The following is a 6,000-nucleotide window of genomic DNA, read 5'->3' as shown; positions in this document are numbered from 1 at the left end:
GATTTAGAGATTCCTAACTTATCACTTTGCATGTAGTACACTAGGAAAGGATTGGTGTTACTAGGATTACCGTGTTATGAGCTTGTGGGGAACACTTATACCTTAGTTATTTCTCTCATCTTGATAACAACCAAAATTGAGTTTTGATTACTGATTACTTATTAAATTCTTAAAATTTGTTGCACAAAAAAACCCCATTTTTATTACTTGTTTCTGGAAGTAATTTGACTAATCGAATATAATTGTTGGTTAAATTAAAGTCTAAACCATTTTCCTCGTGGGATCGACCCCAACCTACAAGCTGGGTTCTTTACTTGATAACGACCGCTTATGCTTCTTTAGGGAGGTGTAATTTGAGTGTATCAAGGGTAACCCAAGGCAACCCACCTTGGTATGCTGACTTTACCAACTATATAGTGTGTGGGATAATACTCGAAGGCCTGAACTTCTACCAACAAAAGAGGTTCTTGTTTGATGTAAAGAGGTACTTCTGGGATGAATCATATCTATTTAGAGAATGTACGGATCATATAATTCGATGATGCGTACCGTAAGAGGAAGTCAATGCAATTCTCAATGCTTGCCACGCTTCACCTACGGACGGTCATCATAGCGGGGTGTGAAAAGCCGCCAAAGTGCTTCAAAGTGGCTACTATTGGCCATCACTATACAAAGATGCTCATGGTTTCATTAAACTATGCATAGAATGCCAAATGCAGGGAGAAGTATCAAGAAAGAATGAGTTGCCTCTTAACCCCATCCTCGAGGTCGAACTATTTGATGTGTAGGGAATCTACTTCATGGGACTGTTTGTCAGCTCTTTCGCAAACAAGTATATATTGGTAGTGGTTGATTACGACTCAAAGTGGTTAGAGGTTGTAGCTTTGCCTAATAATGAAGGAAAGAGTGTGGTGCAGTTCTTGAAGCGATACATTTTAACAAGGTTGGCGACCCCACATGCTATTAACAGTGATAGAGGGTCTCATTTTTGGAACCGGATGTTTACCGCACTGTTGGGCAAATACATAGTCAAGCATAAAGTTGCAACACCCTATCATCCGCAGACAAGTGGCCAAGTTGAAGTGTCAAATCGAGAAATAAAGGGTATTCTAGCAAAATACAAATCAGACCGACTGGTCTCGAAAGTTGGATGATGCCCTTTGGGCATACCGCACCGCTTTTAAGATGTCGATTGGCATGTATCCATATCAACTAGTATTTGGAAAGTCATGTCACTAACCAATCGAGCTTGAACACAAAGCACTATGGGCATTGAAGGTGTTAAATTTGAATTGGGGGATGCTTCGAAAGGGAGAATCAATCAACTCCATGAATCGGAGAATTCTAGTTGAGGGCGTATGAAAGTTCAGCCCTTTATAAGGAGAAAATGTAGAAGTAGCACGACGCTAAATTCCTTCCGCGAGAGTTCCGAGTAGGTGATTTTGTTTTTCTCTATAATTCTCGTTTCAGTCTCTTCCCGGGTAAACTCATATCAAAGTGGTCTGTCCCATTTAAAGTAACTCGAGTGTTCACAAATGGGGCAATTGAAGTTGAAGGTGAAAAAGGACTAACATTCAAAGTAAATGGGCAACGTGTGAAGCTCTATTTGGGAGAATGTCGGGAAATATCAATAATCGAAGTGCTATATTTGGAAGATGTGAGAGCATTTACACGTCATACCACGACGTTAAATGAGGCACTTCTTGGGAGGCAACCTAAGTGTTAGTTGTTTTGGAATGACGTTTGTTGAATGTGCAGGGACTGGCGGTGGGCGATGATAGGATCCTTTCGGCGGATTGCCGAATGGTTCGGAGATCCCCCTTTAGGAATTTTTGGTGAGCTACCAGAATATTTGGTGGTTCACTGAATGGTTCGGCGAGCCCGTTTTAGCCCGCCTTTTGGTTTGGACTAGAGGGTCAACATTCTGGAAATTTTGGCGAGCTTGTTTCCTTTCGGTGATTCGCCGAATGGTTCGGCAGACTTAGGCAGTTCTCACCAATTAGGCATGAAGTGAAGGATTCTTCTTACCCTACTCCTTTTATTAAATGATCATTACTATTAGTTTTATCCTTTACTCTTATTTTTGCATTGAGGGCAATGTCTAGTTTGAATAGTGCTCTTCATTGAATGATATGTTTGTGCGATTCCAATTAGGCAAATTTGAGTTGCATAAGTCATATGTGAGCTCTTAGCATCTCTTTGTGACTGGTTGGTTGTTGAAATAAATCTGGTGATGATCATTGCACGCGAGCTAAACTTGTAGAATCTTGTTTGATGATTGTGTTGAATGTCATGTGTGATGAGGTTGTATTGAAATGTGTGCTTGATAATGCCTAAAACTTGCCCCATTTATCCAATCGACTAATGTAGGCGAATGATAGAGATGATCTTAGGCACCATTTGTTGAGAGTGAACCAAAATTGCCATTATACCTCTTTGTGACCACCCTGTGAGAGTGTGAACCTTGTTTGGTACCGTTTGAGCTTATCCTTTTCTTTGGACGAAACTTGAGCACACATTTGACCTCTTTCCTTCCCACCTAAAATCTTCATGAAGTATTGGTCCGTTTGAATAGCCAACTTAGGCCAAAAACCTAAGTTGGGCGTGTGGGGAAAAAGTAGGAAAGTCAAGAAGTTTGAGAAATTTTCCCTTGAAGAATCATGTTGAAAAAGATGGAACCCCTCTATATATATATATATATATATATAAAAGACAAGTGAAAGAAGAAAAAGATCGAAGAAGAAAAGAATTGTTGAAATAAAGTTTGTACAACGGACAGAAGAAATGGGCTATACAATAAATCATGCTTAAAAGAACGTAGGGTGGATTGTGAAAATAAAAAAGAGTGAAAGAGAAGGAGAAAAAGGTACTAGTAGGACATGCTTCATGAAGGTAGAAGTCACTAAGAAAAAATTGATCATACATTTACCCTCAACCCCGTTACAAGCCTTGAAAGACCTTTGTGATCTTGATTGAGCTTATTGTCATGTTGATTGGAAAATACGGGGAAGCCTATGGAGAAAATCATGTATGTGTTTATATTTGAGAGTGTGAGAGTTTCTTTTGATTCATATATTCTGTAATTTTGATGAGATTTGTGTGAGCATGGAATCATTCTTGATGTGAGGGCTTTCAAATGTTCTTGTTGAGCTTGAATTTGCATTTGAGGCAAGCATTGTGATCTTGAATTCCATTTGATGATGGCTAGTCACAGTTTGAAACTTGTAGTGCACAATTGAACATTGCATGGGTAGATTAAACCTCATGTGCATTCATGTTGAGTCTTGAGTAGCACTATTTGTAGACATCTCTGTTGAACTAATTGATCTTGTGTTTTACTTGAGGACAAACAAAAGTTTAAGTTGAGGGTGTTGATGAGTAGGGGATTTAGACTCATTTAGGGCTTAATATTCATAATTTTAGTGTCCTCAATGCCTACTTTATGCTCTAAACTGATGTTAAAATGCTAATTTGCAGCAATGAAGGCAAAAGAGCAAGGCAAGGACATTACCCGACAAAAAAAGGAGCGGAAAGGTGAAAAAGTTGAAGAAAATCAAGGATGATGATCGCCAAGACCACTCAGCGAACCGCCGAGTGGCTCCAGCTCGCCAAAAGTTACAGCAGGCCAGCCTAGGGACAAACCCAACTCAGCGATAGGAAGGACAACTTGGCGATTCGCCGATTGAATCTGTGATGGGGACTTAGCCTGCACAAAGTTATAGAATGATTGGTGAAAAGGCAAACCAAAAGACGAGATGAAGGAAGATTTGGCGCATCGCCGAACCGATCGGCGAGCCCGAACTGGATCGCATAAAGTTACAGCAAGGGAGTGATGAAAAGTCAAGCCAAGAAGGCGATGGAAGGCACACTCGGCGCATAGCTGACCTGGTCGGCAATGCTCGAGTTATTCCACTGATCGGTCCTAAAGCTGAAAATCTAGAAGAGTATAAATGCGATTTTTAAAAGATGAAAAAGGAGTATTTCCAGAGGTTCTCGAGTTCCAACAAGTTTCTACACATTCTAACTCTGGTTTTTTTTATCTAAACACTATTTTTAGTATATATATTTTTTAGTAGGATTTTAAGTTGGGTTTTGATATTGAACTGATTTCAAGCATTGTGAAGACTTGCAAATTGTTACCGAGCTGATGGAGAACATAGTTGGAAATACTTTCTTGCTTTTTATGATGTGTGGCTAAAACCCCCATTCTTTGGGGGTATGATTATATGATTAAATGTTCTAATTAGCTTATGGGTGTTAGTATTTACTGATTTAAATGTTGATTTGAAGTGGATTTGATTGATAGTTGTGTTTTAATTCATGAATTGTAGTTGCAAATACAGTTCTAGTTTAGCATTTTTGGCTTGCTTGAGAAAGAAGTTTTAAAATTAAAACTATCAATTGATTATTGTAGTGATTGAGTTATTCTTGATTCAGCTTGACAAAGTGAATCTGAATTCGATCCTACCAATCTGGCTTTAAAGAGTAGATTAATTGAGGTTTTGGGTTGTTCATAGTGTTATGCTTGTCGAGGTTCGAGAGAACTCGATTGATTCGTGGTAGTTGATCAAGAGATGACTATCACATCTAAAGCCTAGCCTACCCACTAAGATTCAACGTCTTTTAATAAATAATAATCACCCATATAGTTGGCGTTTATTCGGTCACATCCTCAAGGATCCCTCTCAACTTGATTATCCCATGTTTGCATAGTTGTTAATTGCTCACTCTAATCCCCCCATTTGACACTAGTTGACAACCCCTGCACTTTACTTTAATTGTTTCGATAATGTTTACTTCTACAAATGACTAGAACACACTTTTTACTTCGTAATTGAATTCTCTACCGTATCATTCCATGTGGGATCGATCCCAACTCTTCGTTGGGTTTATACTTGATTGTGACCGCCTACACTTAGAATTGAATGAACTGTAGTTGAGCGTTATCAGTTGGTGGGTGGGTGTTTAGAAATTCTTTTTAAAAATTCTTTTTTTAGTTAGTTAAATAGACTAAAATAGTTGTTTTTAGAATTTCATTTTTTAATCAAGTTTTTTGGATTTAGATGCCACATGTCATCATTTAATTCATGAATTTGTCATGTCACTGTCATGTAACAAACAAGTGGAGTACACACATCTTTTTTTTTATTATTGTCAAAAAAATGTCAACTAGGTATCAATTTTAAGGGGCATAGGTGTTCAATAGGGATGAGCCTTAGTTCAAGTGTTTAAACGAATTATGCAGACAATTTTAAGGAGCTGCGAATGACTTAAGCCATTATACTATATGTATTTTATACATAAAACCTACCACACAGTAATTTATCAATCTCAAACCAAACAACTTATGACAATAATTACTTGTTTAATGTATCCCGTAAGAATACAATACTTATCAATTTAAATGAGATACATAAATAGTAATGTATCATGACAAATCTATCCATCTCAAAAAATCAATTCCAGAATATCTTAGCAAAATTGAGATATTCAGGATGTATCTTCGCCTTCACCTCCGTACTTCTTATATCAATTATATAATTTGTTACTTCCAATTCTCGTATATAACACGAATCATCAATATTTTATTTAACTACAACAAGAAATTGTGCATCCATTTATGAACCTTTGACACATACGATGGCACTAGATGATACATCAAAACAATGTATCTCTTCGATCTTTTTGTTTGTTGTATCAATGCATAGCGGATACATTGTAAATCCATGCTCATGCTTCTTTACCTCCATGTACAATTTTACTACCATGTCATTCCTAATAATCATTAGAGATAAATTACCTTCTATGATGTATCGAATTTTCATATTTCCCTCAATTTATCGATCTCCATTTCAACTGCATTGGATGGTTTGAGATTCACAAAAGCAATATTTTGGCCAACAACTATTTCATCACTTATGTATCGTTCATACCTCACTTCACTTTCCCAGATTTTCGAATGTCTCAACAAGATCGACATAATATTCACGTTGTAGCAGT

Source organism: Solanum tuberosum, unplaced genomic scaffold (assembly GCF_000226075.1).
Source record: "Solanum tuberosum cultivar DM 1-3 516 R44 unplaced genomic scaffold, SolTub_3.0 scf00108, whole genome shotgun sequence".
Classification (NCBI taxonomy): domain Eukaryota; kingdom Viridiplantae; phylum Streptophyta; class Magnoliopsida; order Solanales; family Solanaceae; genus Solanum; species Solanum tuberosum.
This window is presented reverse-complemented; position numbering follows the sequence as displayed.